This window comes from Phascolarctos cinereus, unplaced genomic scaffold (assembly GCF_003287225.1).
Source record: "Phascolarctos cinereus isolate Bilbo 61053 unplaced genomic scaffold, phaCin_HiC Scaffold_8;HRSCAF=390, whole genome shotgun sequence".
Taxonomy (NCBI): domain Eukaryota; kingdom Metazoa; phylum Chordata; class Mammalia; order Diprotodontia; family Phascolarctidae; genus Phascolarctos; species Phascolarctos cinereus.
In genome coordinates this window covers 11,983,500-12,004,598 of record NW_027556291.1, presented here as the reverse complement: position 1 = coordinate 12,004,598, position 21,099 = coordinate 11,983,500, and the positions used below count along the sequence as shown (strand labels likewise).

Below are 21,099 nucleotides of genomic sequence, written 5' to 3'. Positions count from 1 at the left end.
ACTGACGATAGGCAAATAACAGCCTCTAAAAGTCTGGGTCTTATCTGTCAAATGGGGACAATATTAGAGTGTCGAACTCAGAATTGTTGTGAGGAAGGCTGTTGGTGTATATCCTGTGAGTCTTGCTGCACTAAACAGTACAGAAAGAGAAGGCGTCTGTAACAACACTGGTCTGTAAAATGAAATTATATGTGTCCTGGGGCTCTAATCTTCTTTATGTGATTGTCTTCAACTTTTGAAAAAATGTATCCTCCAAAATAATTTTTTCTTCAAAAACAAAAAATGTTTTGCTAAAATCTTGGTAAACTATTTGCAAGCGGTCTCCTCATCTACTGTCCAAAAAGGGGAAAGCGAGTTAGTCTAGAATGGGAGCCTTCTACTTATTGACTCATTGAATAGGCAAGTAACAATCTCAGAAGTCTCAGTTTCTTATCAGTGAAATGGTAATAATATTACAATGCCTAATTGATGCTTGTGAGGAAAACAATTGGTAAAGCATACATAAATGTGAGTCTAGCTATGCTGCAGAGTTTAGAAAGAGGAGTCTTGTATCACAAGGTTAGAAAGGTAGGTTGAAGCCAGATTGTGATGTAATATTTGTGAAAAGCCATACAGAGGAATTTCTATTTGATCACGAAGGTGGTACAACTAATAATGATAAAATTGCATAGTACTTTAAGGTTTGCAAATAACTTTACAGACATTTTATAGCTTTATTTCCCCATAACAATCCTGGGAGGTAAATGCTATCATGATTCTCATTTTACACATGAGAAAACTGAGCAGACAAAGGCTAAGTGACTTTCCCAGGGCAGGCTTATTGAGTAGGGGGTGGGAATAGGGGCAAGCCTGCAGTTGAGGAATATCACTCTAGCTGTATGGGGAGAGGCTTGAGTCAGGGAGTCCAGTTAGGAGAATGTAAAAATATTCCAGCTGAGAGGCTAGAGAGAAGGGAATTTGTGTGAGAGATCTAAAGATAAAAACAGGAAAGTATGGCCAGTAATTGGCCATGGGGTGAGAGTAAGAGTAAGGAATCAAGGATAACATGGAGGTTGTGAACCTGGATGATTGGAAGGATGGTCGCACCCTTGTTGGTGATAGGAAAGTTGGGACGGGAGGGGAGAGGGACTATAAGTTCTGTCTTGAATATGATGAGTTTTTGAGATTCTTGTGCACCGTCCAGTTAAAATCCAGTAGGGAGTTGGTGACGTGATTATAGTTCCAGCAGGAAATGAGCTGGATATCCAAAAAGGAGTCCTCTTCCTAGAAATGATAATTAAATTCACATGAGTTCCTGATATCACCTAGTGAGACAATATAGACAGAGGAAGGAGAGAACTTTAGGGTATAACCACAGTTAAAGAGTATGATATAGATAGTGATTGGTGATCTAGAAAAGGAAACTGAGGAGTGTCTCACACTCACACACACACACACACATATATACATACATGCACGCATGATAGGGAGGGGCATTAACAATTGAGAGGATCAGGAAAGGCTTCTTGTAGAAAGTGGTACTTGAACTGCATCTTTAAAGAGGAAACGAGTTGTGTGAGTCAGAGGTGCAGAGGGAGTGCTCCAAGCATGAGGGACAGCCAGTACAAAGGCACAGAGATGGGAGGTGAAGTGCTGTGAGTGAAGAACAAAGGGAAGGCCACTTTGGCTGGATTGTGGAGTACAGGAGGGGTAGTAATGTCCAACGAGGCAGGAAAATGACATCTCCTGTTCTCATTTTTGCATCCAACTCACGTGGTGTAGCATGTCGCAGCCTCCTTAGATTCCACCACTAGTCAATCAGTCAATCAAGTATTAAGCACCTGCTGTGTGTCAGGTGTGGGGTTCCTCCTAGACCACAGTATTCCCTGACTCACAGCCAAATAGCATCAGTGGGCAGAGCTTGTTTTATTTTTGGAGCAGGACCCACTGAGCAAATTCACCTTGCTCTCCACCAGTAGGAACACTAGGAATTTGTGTTTCACAAGCAATACTTTCTGAAGGGGATCTTTTATTATTGGTTAAGTAGAGAATAATTGCATGTTCAGCCCCCCTGCAATGCAGGGATTGCTTCCGTAATCTCTGTGCCTATGGAGGGAGAAACACGACATCACTTGCAGAGGCTTTTCCCCCGTTTGGGCTCTTGCTGTGCATACTTTCCTGCTACAAACTGGAACTCTCTGAGTGTGAAGCCCACAGCAAGGAGACAGAGCTGGTCTTAAGCAAGGAGACGCCTTCTGCGAGCCGAGCCAAATGTGGTCATTTCCGTCCACACGGTATTGATGAAGCCAGCCAGCCAGTAAGTATTTCTTATGCCAATTGAACTTGGAGGTGGGCATTCCTGGGGCTCAGGCTCTTTTTTGCTAGCTCTAGTTTCATTGCTTTGCTACCTTTGCACACCTGCAGACTCCCTTGGACCACTCCTCCTGCCTGGCCTTCCCCCTGCAGCCCTGCTCTAGGGACCTTTGATGCCTCTGATGCTATCTCCTGTGGGCAATATTTATATGAACTCAGTCCCTATATGGTTGCTGGGTCAAGCAGTGCCAAGTGTGCCAGGCCACACATGAATCTTCTTCTTTGTGGCCCCAGAATTCCTCAATAAACTGTTGGCACTGACTGTAAGGTACTTTGTTGAGATGTTTATGTGGGAAGTTAGGTTCATGGCCTCAGCCTCTTTTTCCATGAGCATTGTGTATTCTGCAAGATGTAGATTGGCCAGAAATAGCAATTATGCTGGGCCAGAGGGACAAAGCCCAGTAGAGACTTTGGAGGCTTCTGTTGAGGGGCCATCCTCAAGCATTACTTCGAGTCCAGCAGGGCATGCCTACAACAGAGTTGTTTTATCAGAGACAGATATGTGCTCTACAACAGAGTTGTTTTATCAGAGACAGATATGTGCTGGGGAGTTTGTGTTCTGCATATTGCTGTCCAGTAAAGGACTCGTGGTGGTTGTGGTGGTTGTTGTGGTTGTTGTTTCTATATACTAGAATGAGGCTACAGCTTAAAAAATGGTAAGTTATCTTCAGTAAAAAAGAAAATTCTGAACTGAGGAAAATGGACTTCTTGTTAATTCATTGCTCAGAACTTTGGAGGTTTTGCTGTTTCAGTGTGTGTCTTGCTTTTTGCAAGGAACACGATGTTTGCCACATTCTGATAACTTTTTTTTTATTTAATATTTGCAATTCATCCTTTCCTGATGAAGTTTCTCACCTTCGAACCCTCCTCTTTATCCTGCTTGTTTATTCTATTTATTTTAAACTGGTGCAGACCATATTTCACTTTTGTATTGAAATAAATGAATTCATGCATTTGCTTTCTTCACAGCATGATAGGATAACAGCTAGAATAAAAATAATCAACCTAATATTTCTTGTTGCTGGAAAATAATTATGAGAATATTACACAGAGGAAGCCATGCTTAAAATAAAGGCTTCATATTGCATTTAAAACTCAAGTGGGACCTTCAAGTGTTCTGTTTAGTAGAATAATATATCGATGAACCCATGGAGAACTAATTGTGTTGTTTCACATGAATTACAAATGCATCATTTAGCTGCATTATTGTCTTACATGTGTCCTTTACAATTAATCATCATTAAATGTTGGAATTATGAAATTTGAGATGCAAAAATACCTACTTTTAAAATAAGTGATTAAAGTAAATACCATAATTTTTACCACATTTCATAGCTGACCTACTGGGGTTCTTGCCCTCCATTGCAAGCATAATGTGCAATTGTAAAAATTTTGTTCTCCTCCCCACTAAAGTACCCTCGAGGAAACTACCCATCAGTGACAGTGAGTTCAGGTCTGCCCGTTATCACCACTAGTCTTTGCTTTTCCTGTGAATTTTAGAAGTGGAAATTTCATTGAGAACCACATTTGCTCTCCCTTTCCAAATGTCATCATGAATGATTATTGAGTTGATCTGTTAAGGTTTAACAACATGATTAATATTAATTATATGTAAATTATATAATATGTTGTTGTTCAGTCATGTCCAACTCTCCACCACCCCATTTGGGTTTTTCTTGGCAAAGACACTGGAGTGGTTTGCCATTTCCTTCTCCAGCTCATTTTACGGATGACAAACTGAGGCAAACAGGGTTAAGTGACTTGGCCAGGATCACACAGCTAGTTAAGTGTCTGAGGCTGGATTTGAATTCAGGTCTTCCTGACTCCAGGCCCAGTATTCTATCCACTGTGCCACCTAGCTGCCCAAAATGATAGAATATACAATATTATCTATCTATCTGTCTATCTATCTCTCTAAAATAAATGCTGAGGATTGCACTACTTGTTTAATCCCCAAGGTCACAGTTCCAACAAGAATGGAGCAGCATGTGAGCCTGTGCAGTGTGAGCAGTGGGCAGGTTTGGAGCAGGCTTTTCTGAGTCCAATCCTGATGCTCTTAGGAGGCAGTCCAGTCTGACTGACAGTAATAGTCCTTCCTTTGTAAACCTCAGGGCGTTATCATAATGGATAACAAAGGCACGGACTGTCTTTTTCATGATCAAGCCCCTTGCACTTCCTGCAGTTCTAGATACGTTAGAAAGAACATCATTAATGTTGAATTAAAAGCAGCATTTTCAGATATTGACTTGGTGCATTTTTCCATTCAAAACCTTCACAGGAAGAACTTAATTGATAGTACTAGTAATACCTGCAACTCACCACATTTGAAACCAGACCCCTTGTCTTTTCTTCAGACCAGTTTTTCCTTCTATATTCTCTCTTACTGTTATTGGCATCACCATCTTTTTACTTCTCCAGACTACAAACCTAGATGAGTCATCTTTGACTCATCACTCTTTTGTGCCAGCCTCTAGGCTACAGAATCATTAAATCATGCTCATTTTGCCTCTAAATGCCTCTTGCGTCAGCCTCCTCCTTTCTGTTCCCATTGCCACTAACTACCCTCATTGGGGCCCTTATTATCTGTCACTTTACAGTCTGCCTGCTGCCCACGTATTGTTCTTCCTTTGTACCACTAGCGGAGTAATCATCCTTGATCATGTCATTTCCCTGCACTCTTTCCTGCCTTCTGATCTTTACAGGATGGACCTGCCTTATCTCCTGTTCATTTCCTTCAGGTACCCTGTGCTATAGGCAAAGTGGTCTGTTGAGTATTCCCCAAACACCCTCTCCGGGGCAATTCAAATGTATGGGAAGGAAGCACAGCTATGTTGAAAATAGGATTTCATTCCATCTAACGAGACCAGAAAGCAACTAAAATCAGGCTTGGTCTGTAATTCATTCTTTATTATTTACTCTGATGGATTGATGATTTCTCTAGTCTGTGTATTCCCTGCACTGCTCTCGATCGCAGCCCCTCCATAGCTTCTCATGCTCTGAGATTCTTAGCTCAGGCTTCCCATAAATCCTCCAGAGAAGCTCCACTTAATGGATCCTTTGTCTGGTTCTCAACTATCTCAGAGGCATTTGCAGGGGCCTTAGCAATTCATTGCTTGCCTCTCATTCTCACTGCACAATTGGCTTCTCTCCTTCTGTCGTGTACATTCCATCTAATGTCTTTTATGCCAGTCTTCTAGCACTAGTCATTTTTGATAATGTGCTGGCTGTACTGACCTTGTGCCCACCAAATGTTGTTGCACTGCCCTTTGGGTTACTGGCACTAGTGGTCCTTTGAAATGTTCATTCATAGCTGTATACGGTCACTGAGAGAACCTTGGTGTTGTAGAAATGGCCTTCTGTGAGCAGCTTAGATTCATTAGAAACACTGTCCACATTCTCTTCATGTGATCCAACCTGATCTCTAGCATACGATCTCTGATCCTACTCACTTGTGGGTTCAAACTCATTTTCTAACTGCAGTGCCTATTCATCTATAGATATTGATAGACTAGCAATATTATTAGTTCTCCTTCACATTCATGTGGATTTCCCTAATGAAACTTTATGATGACCCTGGCTTCCATCTACTTAGTATAAAGTCATCATGAATAACCGGGTATGATGCAATTCATTCAACAAATATTTATTGATTTCCTGCTGTGTGCAAGGCATTCTGCTAGGCATTGTGGCTAGGAAAGAGAAGAAAGGTTAAAAAAATGAAACAAGGTCCCTACCCTCATGGAGGTTACATTTCACTTAAGTGATAAGTCCTGTGCAAAAGTAAAGTGTCTAACTCTAACCCTCCATTCTAAGGTAGAAATTTGCAGTAACAGAGCCACAAGGTTCTGTGCAAAGGAGTTCAGAGGAAAAAGAGATCATTTTTGTCTTGTATGATGATGATAATGATATCCTAGGTTGTAATTGGCACAAAACAGTCAGGTGCCTTGTACAAGAGGACACAGCTAGTGCTCCTGAGAACCAACACTTGAACTCAGATCTTCATCTTTGAAGATGATTGCTCTTTCTACTGTACCACACTGCTTCCCATCCTAGAGGAATAAGGATTCTTTCTTCTTGGTTTCTATGAACTCTTTATGCTTGATCAGTATTTTTCTTCTACTTTCAGAGCCCTCATTTCTGCCCTGTGACCAAACATGTCATTTTTTTATTTGTTTCACTAAAACATGACATCGATTTGCTCTCCATCTTAAGTAGTAACTACATTTGAAGTACACACACTTACCGTGAGAACAGAGCAGTAACTGTGTGGCTCCAGTGGACTTTAGTAAGGATGGGGCCTAGGTACCAAGTACTACAAGATCATTTGGGGAATGGAGTCTTGGGAATCTAAGGATGTGTGAACTGATGCTTTTCCTCCTAGGGCTCTTCAAGGAAGAAAGAAATGAATAGAAGCAAAGGGAGCATGTAGGGACAAGATATCCTGGTTTTGCTAGGGCAGTTCTGCCTTTTGAGGACACATACCCACACTCATACACACATATACATATACATGTGCATATGCATATACATATATAAACCCATCCACATACATATGCCCTAATGGACAAGTGATCTGATAAAAGATGCTTCCAAGACAAAAGATCTCCGTAAGTATATGAGGACTTCCAGAGCTATAGATGCCCTTCAGTGTCTCACATTGCTTTGAGAATTATAATAGTTAAGGTAAATTCATTCATTTTACATGCAGCGATACAAATCTTAGAATCTTAGGATTTTAGAGCTAGCCGAGGCCTCAGAGATCAGCTGATGAGTGGTGGTGAAGAAAATCCATGCTGGGCAGTGCCATGGCCTGGGTTCAATCCCAGCTTGTCCAACTGAGCAGCTCTGTGTCCTGAACAAGTCTCTTTTGTTATCCTCAGTTCCATCATTTATAAAATGAGGATGTCAGACTAGATCATTTCAATGGTCCTGTCCAACTCAAAATCTGAGACCCTATGACCTAGGCTCCCTAGTTACAGATAATAAGGCTTAGAAGTACTAAGCAAATTGACCATTCACCCAGGCCAGCTGGTGGCCTCTAGGTCTAGCTGGTGGCACATTGGAGCTAGAATACAGGTCTCCTAATCCAGGACACTGTAGGGAAAAGCACAGCCTTCCCTAATACTCTCATCTCCAGTTGTCCTGATACTAATAATAACAATTGCCCCCATTGATAGAGCTCTTAAAGGTTTACTACAACCCTTTTGAGGCAAGTAGCCTCAGTTTTATTGTCCCGTTTTTATGGATGAGGAAACTAAGGCCCAGCAAGGCTCAGTGACTTACCTAAGGGCTGGGCAAGAACCGGGTAGAGGTAGGAAGAAAAGCAAGGTGAAGAAGAAGACGTATGAACATAATGGAAGCAGGGAAAGGAAGCAAATTCCTTGAAATTCTTCCCCACTATAGTCAGCTGCTTTGTTTTTCTTTGTTGAAATTGAGTGAGGCTCCCTTTTTTCTGGCATTGTGTGACACTAGAATGCTCTGTGGATCACTGCCCCTGTGCAGCAGTCACCCAGCCATGAGTGGCATTCCTAATGCTAGCCCTGGGGCACTCCAAGTTCCCTGGGACTGATCCATGGACAAATTGAACTCTGACCTCCACATTTCTGACTTAGCTCCGCCCTGTCATTCTCATGACCCTGCCACATAACAGAAGTTACTGTGTCTTGATTGATTGACCAGACTTCAGACATTAGTAGTTGCTCTATTCGATGTTTTTGGTTTCTTTGTTTCTGTGCTCGTTTTGTTTAAAAGCATGAGTCCTGGCTCCTGTCACCATCCTAGGGATGAAACCACCCTGTGGGGGTGGGAGGGCACTGAGCTCAGAGCCATGATGAAGTCCTGCAGCTGGCTGAGAAATGATGAGATCACTGCCCTCAGGGCCCTCCTTAAAGGGGGAGTCCTGCACCCTCTCCAGTCTGTGAGAGAGAGAGGGACCCAAGGGGCAGGGCTGATGTGATCTGGAAGCATGTGACCTTACCTTTCCAGCTTTACTTCATCCCCCCCAGCTATTCTGCCCACCTCTCTGGTTCCCAAGCTGCCTCTAGGCCTTAGCTCATACTCTCACCTATGCTTAAAGTAAGTGACCTCCCTTTGCAACTCTTGCTGGACCTGTTGAATTCCTTGCTTATCCCTCTTCCACGAAGCCTTCCTAGATCCTTCTGGCACTAATGACCCTTCCTGGACCTCAGGTAGCATTTGGTTTAGTACCTCTCCATCACTTCTCATTAAATAGTATCTTATTATTATTAATATCTTATTAAATAATATCTCCTGAAATTGTTACTGTTGATGTTTCTCCCCCTGCTAGTCTATGAAATCTGCAGGGCCAAAGATAGTAGCTTCTCTGAGCCACCTTAGCATAGTGCTGTGTGCATAGCAAATGCAGAAGCAGTGTTTGGTGACTTGGAAAAAAACTTTACCTCATTCTGCTGGGTTTTGCCTATTTAAACAGGTTCCTTTACTTTCTACTCTTTTACAGATTTTTTTTTTAGATTTGAGGGTAAAGGAAGAGAATCAGGGGTGGGGAACCTGCAGCCTCGAGGCCACATGTGGCCCTCTAGGTCCTCAAGTGCAGCCCTTTGACTGAATCCAGTTCAAAGGGCCACAGGTCGCCTCAAGGCTGCATGTTCCCCACCCCTCGAATGGATTATAGCTGTTTCTTCAACAGTCGTTGCCACACACACACACACACACACACACACACACACACACCCCCCACCCCGTACCATCCCTCCCTCTCCAGACTCTGTGTTGGGAATTTTTACACATCCGCTAAATCGCAGTTCAGCCACCACCTTTTCCATGAAGCTTTCTCTCATTCCCCATGTCGGGAATGACCTCTGCCTTCAGACTTCACATAGGTTCTTTGAACCTCATTGATGCATTTATTAGATAATACTGTTTGTTAGCAGTCCATGTTTGCATTGTATCTCCCTATTAGAGTGTCAACTCTATGGCAATGCCTTCTAAATTTATCTATGGTCTATATCTCCCCTGAGCTGCAGTCCCCCATTGCCAACTGCCTGCTGGACATTTCTACCAACATAGCCCATTGGCATCTCAAATTCAGCATGTTGAAAATGGAACACATATTTCTCCCCCAGCCCATCCCTCCTCCAGACTCTGATCTAATCAGTTGCAAATCTTATTGATTTTACCTCCACAGGAATTCTTATGTCTGTCCTTTTGTTCATTCACTGAGCTCCTACTCTCATTCAGATTGTGATCATCTATTGGTTCTCTCAGTAGCCTTCTCATTCTTCCCTCAGCCTTCAATCCATCCTCCATGTAGCTGCCAAACTTATTCCTGAGCCACTGCCACCACTCTTCTTAACAATATTTGCCATCTCTCTGTTGCCTGAGGCATAACAAAACCCTCAGCCTGACATTTCAAACTCTCCATCATCTGACCCACTTACTTTTCTGTCTTATTTCATTGGACTCCACTTTACCCACACTCTTGTGCCCATTCAGGCTGAACTCATTCAAAGTTTCCTGTGCACAGAATTCCATCTGCCACCACCTTACCTTTGCATAGTTTTTCCTGTGTTTTTAAGGTAATATTCCTTTCTCTCTTCCTCTTAGAATCCTTAGCTTTCTTCAGAGCACAGCTCATGATTATAGTTCCAGGGCTGTACAGGAAGTGAGGTTTTTGGAGGTAGTGAAGGAAGGAGGGCAAGAGGATAGTTTAGAACAGTAATGATAGGGGCAGCTAGGTGGTGCAGTAGGTAGAGCACCAGCCCTGGAGTCAGGAGGACCTGAGTTCAAATCCAACCTTAGACACTTGACACTTGCTAGCTACGTGACCCTGGACAAGTCGCAACCCTATTGCCTAGCAAAAACAAACAAACAAACAAAAAAGAACAGTGACAGCAAACTCAAATAGAAATGGATCCCTGCAGGCCATAGAGTGACTTAGAAAACCACAAATTAACATTATCCATGTTGTGTTGCGTTTTTATTTATTTTGTTAAACATTTCCCAATTACATTTTTTTTTCAGCCAAAGACAAAGTTTATTAGAACATCTGCCATATTGGCCAGACTCTTCACTAATCTAAGCATTTGTATGAAGCAAGTAGGCCAGATCTTAAGAATCTGAGCCCTTGTCTAGACTCTTAAAAAATCTGAGCATTTGGCTAGATTTTAAGAATCTGAGCCTCCCGATTACATTTTAATCTGGCTTAGGTCTCTTTCAAGAGTTTTGCTGCAGCAAGTTTGATACACTTCTGGCCTAGAATATGAAGCCTTGCTGGACATAATTGGCCACATGACATTTTCACCAGTCAGGACTAGGGAGGCCCCAGAGTAGTAACTTAAGAGCTAAAAGAGTTAAGCTCTCCAAGGCATGACCTTTGGTCCAGAAGGTTCAGTACCAGGTGGATGGCAAGGTTCACATCCTGAAGAATGTGCTTGAGTCCAGTGTGAAGGAGGTCAGGAATCTCTAGAGGCGAAGATGAAGAGGAAGTGGATTCCAGGCATGGGAGGACAGCCTGTAACAATGGCCTGGAGATGAGAGATGGAATGTCTGTTAGAGAGTCTTTTGGGGCAGACTGTTGAGTATGGGGAGGGATGGAATGTGTTTTATGTCTGGAAGGGTGGCATGCAGCCATCTGTGAAGGGCTTGAAGTGCTATGCAGAGGACTCTGTATTTGTTCCTAGAGGAATTCTAGGGCCACTGGAGCTTGTTGAGAAGAGTGATAGGATATGGTTGGACCTGTGTTTTAGGACAGTCATTCTGGTAGCCTTGTGGCTGGTGGATGAGAGAGGAGAGAGACTTAAGGCAGGAAGACCAATGAGGGGGCTAATGCAATAGTTCAAGAAGTAACAAAGACCTGAACTAAGGTGGTGACCATGGGTGCGAGAGATGTTATAGAGGCAGAAAAAACAATATTTGGCAACTGATTTGGGTGTGCAGGGTGAATGGAAGTAAAGAGTCAGATGATACTTAGGCTGTAAACCTGGGGGACCAGAAGGAGAGCGATGCCCTTGACAGAAGTAGGGAAGCTTGGAAGAGGAGAAGGTTTGGGGAGAAGATTATGAATTCTGTTTGGAGCATTTGGAGTAGGACCGTCTGATGCCAACAGGATATCCAGTTCAAATGGAGTTCAGATGAGAGACTAGGGTTACATATAGATCTTTGAGGGAGTTCCCTAAACCACTGAAATCACACATCTGGATAGCTTCCTTCTCCCCTCCTTTCCCTCCCCCAAATACTTTGTCTTTACTTTTCTATGTCATCCCCCAATGGAATGCAAGCACCTTGAGGCCAGAACTGTAAGCCTTCTAGGATGTTGGTTTGGTTTGGTTGTTCCTGTAGCCATGTGAATCTCTGTGAGTGATAAGGAAATCCCAGAGGTAGTATTAGAGACTGGTACTTGGCCAGCTGGTATTTTAGATATGATGCCAAGTGCATTTTCTTTTTAAGGAAGAAAAAAATCCAAATGACCTGCATTTCTGCACTTTGAACTAGAGAGAGACTTTGAATGAATCACCTAGATTGGGGGCTTTTCAAGGATTTGAAATGGCTTGAAATGATTTCTTGAAATGTCTTGGAAACATTTGCAATGATTTGAAATGATATGTGTATATGGTATTCAGTTGAGACCACCATGTTCTTTCTCATAGCCTAAAGCAGATTCCAAAGATAGGTCTTTTTTAAGGATGAATAGCTAATAGATACATTGACAAATTCAGTAAAGTCCTTCTGACTGCAACAAGGCAGGACAGCACCTCCTTGTCATGTGTTACATTTGTTAATTGCTGACTCGGTGGGTTGGATGTGAGATGATAAGCCTGGTCAGTTTCAGCTGGTCCCCACCGGAGGCCCTTCGGCCTTCCTTCGAAAGGAATGGCTCTGTATTTCCTCCTTTCCTCTGATGACTGCTGCTGCCCTTTCTCTTCTGTGCCACGTCTGTTTCGGCAGCAGTATCATTATGGGGGGGGGGGTGTGACACTAGTGTTGTGCCATGATGCTGACAACGGTGACTTTCAACAGGGAGCAGTAACCAGTGAAAGGGAACCCAGGGGACCAACCCAAGGCGCAGCAAGCACATTATCAAAGGCTCTGCTCGGCTGGTACCTTTCATGTGTTCCGCTGTCGAGACCTTTATCCCTTCTAAAAACACGTGGTGTTTTGTAATCCCCTTCTTTGTGTAAGCAGCCATCTCAGAGTTTGCGATGTAGATCCCAATACCTTCAGGGCCTTTGGAAGTCATTTGGATGGCATGGGAAGAAGAATAAGCATATGCAGTGCTTCATACAAAAAGGTCAATTCTGTCATAGTGACCACTGAAGCAGAATGTGGCAAATGAGGGCTTTTTTTTTTTTTAACTCATCCATCTGGGAACATTCAAACTTACCTTTTCATAAAGTTGCGGTATTCTTTATCTATTGTGTCCTGACTGAATGAATAGCAGGCTAAAGCTGACTTTACACCTATACCAACTTATTGAAAATGCCAAATACTTTGTATGAAACAATGGTAATAGGCAGTTTTAGCTGGTAGCAAATCTCACTTGTCAGTGCCCATCCTAATTATTATGATCTAAGCTGGTTGTTACATTTGAAAACTGATATATCTCCATTTCTCTGAAGTTCATTATTATCTGAGGGATTGTATTGTTCCAGTTGGGGATTAGCTTTCCCAAGTTGTGAGATTTGGCCTAAAAGGTTTTGTTTCCTTCACAGTTTTGTGTTTTAGTTTTTGGTTTTCTTTAGAACTGATCAATTGAAATTACAGTATGTGTCTTACCCAGAAGGTGTGTTAGAAGGTTTACAGCATGCCAAGTTCTATATATTCAGTTTCATTTGTGTAGCTGGTGAATAAGAGGGGAATAAAGCTGAAACATGAGCAGGTGGTCAACCTGCGTATTGGTTTACCTGTTCATAATTTTAAGGAGGCTAATGCTTTTATCAGATTTCCCTTGCCCTTTTCATGTAAATGAACCATCTAATGATTTCTGTAATTTTGGCATTACCCAATAATCCAAATCCTTTGGTCTAATTCCAACATGGAGTACTGAAAGAGGCCTGTCACTTCTCTACTGGAAAATCTTCAAAGGTTCCCCATTACCTACTATATTAAGTTCATACTCCTAAACTTGGCTTTCAAAGATCAAAATCATGTCCATTATTGAGGGTCCAGCTCTCAGAAAGTCTTTTTCAAAGGCTCCTCTGAAGTCTTTATGATACCTCTAATCTGTACCCTTCATACTGTAATATTTATGTGCACATTGTATCTCTCCAAGTCAATTGTAAGTTCCTGGAGGGCAGGACCTACATAGTAGGTGTCACTATTTATATTACTTAGCACCAATAGAGTAAGAAAGGCTTAGATATAGTATTCTCTGCCATCTTCATGTAATTTAGATCATCAAATCTTCTGCACAATTAAAAGAGTTTTTAATTTAAATTTTTTTTAAACTGGTTCCATTGCAATAAAGAGGAATGTCATAATAGTACTCGGTCTTAGTGTAACTTATATTCATGATGACAAGTTAATTATTAGTCTTTACTTTCAAAAAGAATTATGAATTCTCTGGTTTTCTGGATTTTGAAAGATTAATAAAATCATGGCATTTTAATGACAGGACAGACAGCTACAATAAATCAGTCAATAAGCATTTATTAAGTGCCTACTACATGTCTAGGTGTTAGAGATATGAATAAAAAATAAAATTGTCCCTACCCTCAAGGAGTTTACATTTTGTCAGGAGAGACAACACATATTGTATAAATATATGGTGAATAAATACCAAATGCATCCAAGGTACTTGAAGGTGGGAAAGGCTCTATGTGAAAGGTAGTGCTGAAGTTGAGCCTTGAAAAAAGTAAGAGCTTCTCCAAGTCTTCTACTAAAGGAAAGAGTACAAGGCAGACATGGGGACAGCCAGGGCAAAGGCGATGGAGTGCCATGTGGAAGGCAAAGCGAGAAGTCCAGTTGATCGAGTAGGGGAGTGGCACAAGCAGAACTGCCTGATGGACTGGAGTACAAGGAAATAATGAAGAGCCCATTGAAGTGATGAAGTTCTAACCTAAAGTGGTGGCTGTGACAGTCGTGATGAGGCTCAGAAGTGAGTGATGCTGTGGAGGGAGAATTGTAAAGGTTCACGGCCTGATTAGATGTGTGGTGAGTGAGGAGTTTGAGGATAAAACCAAGGTTGCACACCTGAATGGGGAGAAAGATGGCAGTGTCCTTTAGAGAAATACAAAAAGTTCAGAAGAGGGGCACATTTGGTTGGGGCAGGGAGTGGGGTGAAGATTGTTTTGGACCTATTGAGCTTGAGATGCCTGTGGGTCATGTGATAGGAGATGTCCACTAGGCAGCTGGTGGTACAAGACTAGGAGAAAAGTAGGATTTTGTATATCTATATATAATACAGATGTGTCAGGTGTGTGTGTGTTGGGGGTAGGTGTTGTATAGATATAATTAAAGCTATAGGAGTCAATGAAGTGAGAGAGTGTAGAAAGAGAAAAGTTCAGGATAGAATAGAGGTCCTCCAAACCCACAGTTAGGGAACACGATATAGATGAAGAGCCAGAAAAAGAGATAAAGCAAAGAGTGGTCAGACAAGTAGGAGGGAGAACTCAGAGGGAAGTGTTAGAAAAAAACGGAGAAATAAAAGAAGCTCTAGGAGGCTACAGAAGATGGCCAGGGATGCAGTATCACCTGGGAGAACCCTTTGAATGAAGTCTCTTTGAATGTTAGAAGAAAGGAGCACTGGAGAAAGCTACACAATGAAACTGAGTTTGTTAATTAGAGTATGGGGATTCCAGAAGGCAGGTAGAGTTGGAGTGGGATGTAAGAAGAGTAGAGTTTAGGAGGACAGAAGGGAGAGAACAGGATCTGGGAGCTGGCAATTAGGGGTAAGTTAGGGCTCTCAGTTTGGGATTGGAGGGGGCTAGAGTTTAGATGGGATCCCTTTTTTGTGTGTAAAAAAAGTCATTGTTTCACTTTAGAGATTTGAATCCTATTGTGACAGTTCCTTAGTCCTAAATTGATTATCATGAGTCATTACATTTGTTTGGCAGTTTACAGTTTCCAAAGGACTTTAATGTCCACCCTCTCTTCTGTTCCTTCTAAATCCCATCAAGTAGGCAAAGCAGGTATTATCAGCCTCTTTAGATATTCAATGAAACTGAGGCTGGTGGTGGAGTGACTTGTCCAAGGTCACCTAGTAAAGGGCAGTGCTTTGCTTTATTTTACTGTGGCGTGCTGCCAGTTGGTAGTCCAAAGTGGTGGCATTGTTTTGGTCCTGAGTGAGATGCTGGTAGGAAGAAAACAGACAGTATTCAAGCTCTTGGTTCCCTCTGCCCTTTCCCTTGAACTGACCTCGTTCCTAGGTACATACTCTTAATACAAACCAGTTTCCTTAGTTAGGGATTGCCCTTCCTTTCTTCCTGGTGAAGACTGATGCTTGATCCAGTGAGGGCTTAAAATGCAGCAACTCTGAGGATCCGAATTATAAATGAAGGAAATTAAAATATACCATTGTAGGTACTGATTACTTTGAGTTTCCTGACCTTTGTCAGAACTAATGAGATTACATATCTGGTGTAGAGAACAGATAGAAATTATAACAGACTTGTCTGATTTACATGGTTAGGAGTTCTATTAAAAAAGGATAATGATGCCCGCAAACCTAGATGCCTTGTCTCTTTCATTGCATTTATTCTCTCCTACCCCGCTCTTGTTTAGAGTTTAATAAAACATAAAGTCATTTTGGGCCTCAGAGTGACAGAAACAAAGCACTATTAATTCTGGCTTTGTCCTTGGAATGCAATCATTTCTTATGTAACCGAGTTGTACTCCCAGGGCTTAAACTCAGCGTTAGAAGGGTCCAGCTTGCTGGGTAATTAGTGAAAAGCATCACCTTTGAAAGCTAATTGGGGCCAAGGTCCTATTTCTTTTCTGTGCAGCTTTCCATTGTGCATATTGAAACCAATTAGTCGTTTAGGGCATCCAAATGAGAAAGGCCCACTCCAGTTAGATGAACTCTGCTCCCTAAGGGTCACACCCAAGTGTGTGAAATCATCTGGGCATTTATTAAGTATCTCTTAGGAAGTATCAAAAAGAAGATGAGCAGTAGAGTAGAGGGTTTGCTTCTCTAAAATGCCAAACTCCATGGTGTGATTGCACATGCCTAGAGGAATTCTGAAAGGAGCGAGATCAGGAGGCAGCTTCCTGAGTGCTGGACTGGGAGTTGAGGAACTGGCACTCTTCCACTTACAGTTTTGTGACCCTGAGCAAGTCACTTCCCTCCCTGAGCTGAAGTTTCTTGATCTGTAAAATGAGCAGGTTGGACTGGATGGCCTCTGAGCTCCCTTCCAGTTCTAAATCTTGGCTTTTATGATCAGGGTGGGCAGGAAGAAGCTAAAAAGTCTTCTTGTGTGACTCAGCATCTTTCTTTGGATGCCATCAGTGGCTACTCACAAGCTGCCCAGGCATTTCTCGTGGCCCTGGAAGAGGAGTGTGGCTGTGCCGGATGGACCGAGCTGGGAACACGGGGGTAGCTTTGTGGGGAATTCCCTGAAGAGGTCTTGGCTAAGTCTCTACCTCTAAGAGCCGTCCCCATTCCCTACCCCCCCAATTCCCAGTGCTTCAACACAAAGACTTAGGTTTTGGTTTATGGCAAAGAATAACAAAGGGTGGGGGGGGGAAGGTGCTGTAATTGTGTAGATGCTCAGATTTCTTAAAAAAATGCAAAGCATTTACTGTTGGCTCCATTATCTGTAGGTTTTGCTCTTTGTAAATTACCAGCAGAGACTAGTTTCTGATGCTGATTTACACCAAGGCCAGGCCCCAGGCTGCCTCTTACCCACCTGTGGTAGCCAGGTCTCTGCTCCCTCTCCTCTGCCACCCCCCTCTCCCCACCAAAATCTGGCATACAGGCTACCCGATTGGAATGTATTTTAGACTCACCAGTCTATTTTAGAAGTAGCTAATTGCGTTCTAGAGAGTTTATATGGTTTTTAAAGGTCAATAGTTGGGGGGTGGGGGGGAGAGCAGAATTTATAAAGCCTTGTACCTTTCAAGAGAAAATGGAAAAAAAATTTCAGCTGCTACCTTCATTGCTTCTTGCTTCCTGGATCTCCTTGCACCTTAGCTTTTCACCCTGAAAATAACCATTTCAGGGGCCTCTGCCTCTGGCCCCACCTCCCATGAAAGCCGACAGAGCCAAGTCTGACACAGCTGTACAGAGAGGTGGCTCTGATGCCATATTGCTTTCTAATCTTCTTGAATGACTCACACTTCTCAGGCCCCAGAGGATTTTCAATTGCTTTCCAAATCTAAATAAATGATTTGGAGATTATTTGCTATTTTGAATTAAGCAGGCCACGGTTCCCCTCCATTAGCATACATCATTGAGAGTTGACTCTATATTCCATGTGAAATCTAAAAAGAATTGAACGTGTTTATTTATGGCCCACAGCCTGCCTGTTTCCCACCAAGACAGGAGGGGCAATAGAAGACAGGAATCATTCTTTTTGATGGCTGCATTGTCAGACAGCCTAAGCCACACTACCCATTTTTGGTGCAACTTTGAAATTGAAAAGAATGTGCCAGCCTCCATTGGGAGTTTCCTCCCCTGTGACTTCCCTAGACTCCCTCTGAGACTAGCTCCAAGTTACTCTGCATTTACTGTACCCTGTTTGGGCGTGGCTATCTGTGTGTCCTCTCCCCCTTTGACTGTGAGCTCCTCCAGAGAAGGAACAGTCTTTTGCATCTCCAGGACTCAGTACAGTGCCCAGCTCATAGTTCGCATTTAATAAATGCTGATTAACTGACTGTTCATCTGTTGCAGTGAGAAATCTTGTCTCTATCTCTGTCCTTTTCCTAAATATATACATATACTCCACTTTTAGAGAATCTTACACAGGGAAATGTGGACTTCTAAAGCCAGTAATCAGGAGGTAGTACTTTTGTTTTTGTCCTTACAAAAGGCATTGATCCTAGGATTTCTTTAAATCACCTAAACCCAACCCCATATGGCATTTAAAATATAGTTAATCTGCAAACACTTGGTTTACATGCAACATGTCTGGTACACACATACTGTACAGAGTGAAAGGAACCTGTTGCTCCCAAAATATGCAGGCACCATCTATATTTGACAGGAAAGGAAAAAGGTAAGGACCTCATCTGTGTTTGTGTAAGGGGCCATTTGCTAGTGGTGTGACTTTAGGTAAGTGTCTCCACCTCTCTGATCCTTAGTTCTGTAATTTGTAAAATTACTCCCTCCCTGAGTTGTCATAGCTGCTAGGCTTAACTTTAAACTTCACTATCCTTAGGCCTTTCATTATTCTTCAGCATGTCCAATTGAAATGAGAGTTTTTTTGATGTATAAAGAAAAGGGAGGGAGGGAGAGAGAGAGAAAAGAAGAGACAGAGAGTAGAGAGACAAACAGAGAGAAAGAACTGGTTAAATTCACCCACTTCAAAAGGATTTTGAAATGTTTCATTTTAAGAACTGCTTTATCTTGATTTTTCTTTAAACGGCTTGTTGCTTTCTGTAATCCCAGGCCTGGCTGAAGGCTGAGGTCTTTGGGTTTCTATTGCTGTCATTGGTCTGTATCTAATTAGCAGTTACATTCAGATAGACAGACAAACAGACACACAGACACACACACAGACACACACACACACACACACACACACACACAAGCAATAAGTCTCTAGGGGATGATTGCTCAAATCTGATTTATGTCTAAAGATTTTTCAGGTCATTATTTTAAACATATTTCAAATGACCAAATGTAAATTTTGGTTTTTGGGGGTTTGGTTTTTTTTTTTTTGGTTTTTTGTTTGTTTGGGGGTTTTTTTGTGAGACAATGGGATATACATTTAGACTTGAATGACTTGCCCAGGGTCACACAGCTAGTAAGTGTCAAGTGTCTGAGGCTGGACTTGAACTCAGATCCTTCTGTCTGCAGGGCCAGTGATCTATTCACTGTACCCCAAATGTAAATTTGACAGAAATGTTTGTTACCTGTTTAGATCATGCAGAAGGAATGTCTCAGGGTTGAAGAACAAGGTGCCACCTTTTATTTGTATGGTGCTTTACAATTTTTAAGCAGTTTTCAAATGCATTGCCTTGTGTGATCCTTAGAAGGACCCCATTTCTGATGTATCACTCTCCCCCACCCCCAACCCCCAGCACAACCACTTTGACTCATTGGAGCCAAAGGAGATTTGGGAACAAAACTTGGAGGAAGCTTATGTGTTCAGCCAGCCTTGGCAATGGCATGGGAAGTTAGTAGCTGAAGTCTAGGTACTTTGGGCTCTTTGGGATCAGAAACAGAAGAAGCCCTTATGTTTCCCCAGTTTTGCTCAAGCCATAAGAGTGGACCCTAAGGAAGCTCATGGTGATGCATGTTTTCTCTGGACCATTTAATTCAAAACTGTCTTTCTCATAGAGTCATTAGTTTCTACTTGCCCAGTTTTAATTTTTAAGGAATTATTTTCTTCAGGTAGCTTTTGTACCTCTTTTTACATTGGGCCAATTCTATTTTTCAAGGAGTTGTTTTTTCTTTTTTTCCAGTCAGTTTTTGTGCTTCCTTTTCCAAGTTGTCGATTCTTTTTTCATAACTCTCATTTCTTTTCCCAGTTTTTCTTCTGCCTCTCTTACTTTATTTTTTAAATTCTTTTTGAGTTTGAGGCCTTGCATGGAGGCATTTTGACGTCGTTGTCCTCTTGTGGGTTTGTGTTTTGATTGTCCTTGTCACCATAGTAGCTGTCTATGGTCAGGGCTCTTTTTTGTTTTTTGCTTATATTTTTAAAGTTGAGCTGTGCTCCTGGGGTACAGGGGGCATTGTCCCAAGCTTCTTGTACTGGGGGCCAGGGTCTGGTCACTGGCTTTCTGTGCTGGGACCTCTAGGCCTGGTGGATTTCAGGGCTAGCAGTTTGCCTGCTGCACTGGGGCTAGAGGCCTCATAGCTGGCCTGCTTTGCCACTGGCCTGCGGAGCCCAGACCGGGGGGGCCTTGGTTGCTAATCTGTGCTGTGGCTAAGAGCCTCCTGCTGGCTTGCCTGGAGAGCACCTGCTGTGGGCTGTGCTCCCCTTTTACTCAAGTGAGACAGACCTTTCCTGAAGTCCTTCTAAATTATCTTGGGCTGGAAAATGGTTTCACTTTGTCTTTTTGTGGATTCTGTCGCTCTATAAATCTTTTAGAGACTTGATTTAACGTTGTGTCTGAGGGAAACTGAGGAGGCTCAGGCAATTCCCTGGCTTCTCTCCACCATCTTGGCTCTGCTCTCTTCCCCTCCCTTTTCTTAACAAGCTTATGTATAAAATATAGTAAAACAGCACGCATTTATTGAACACCAACTCTGTGTATCTCCCTTGATTTAAAAAAAAATCAGTTATTTAAAGTGTACCAAATCATTGGCATGCGCGCGCACGTGTGTGTGTGTGTGTGTGTGTGTGTGTGTGTAAAACAAATCCCAGCACCAAGAGATAGAAAGAGAAATCCCATTTTAAGTAATAGAAGACAACATAACATATTTGGGAATCTAACTGCCAAGACAAACCCAAGAACTATATGAACACAATTACAAAACACTTTTAACACAAATAAAGTCATATTTAAATAATTGGGAAAATATCAGTTGCTTATGGGTAGGCTGAGCTAATATAATAAAAATGACAATTCTATCTAAATTCATTTACTTATTCAGTGCCACACTAATCAAACTACCAAAAATTATTTTAGAGCTAGAAAAAAAAAATTCATCCGAAAGAACAAAAG

General features: G+C 42.2%; 1 protein-coding gene across 3 annotated transcripts in view; it reads left to right on the top strand.

Annotated features, from left to right (window-relative positions):
- The window catches only part of DIAPH2 (diaphanous related formin 2), an 817,355-nt gene that overhangs the window by 738,893 nt on the left and 57,363 nt on the right, over positions 1 to 21,099 (top strand). The window lies entirely within an intron of this gene.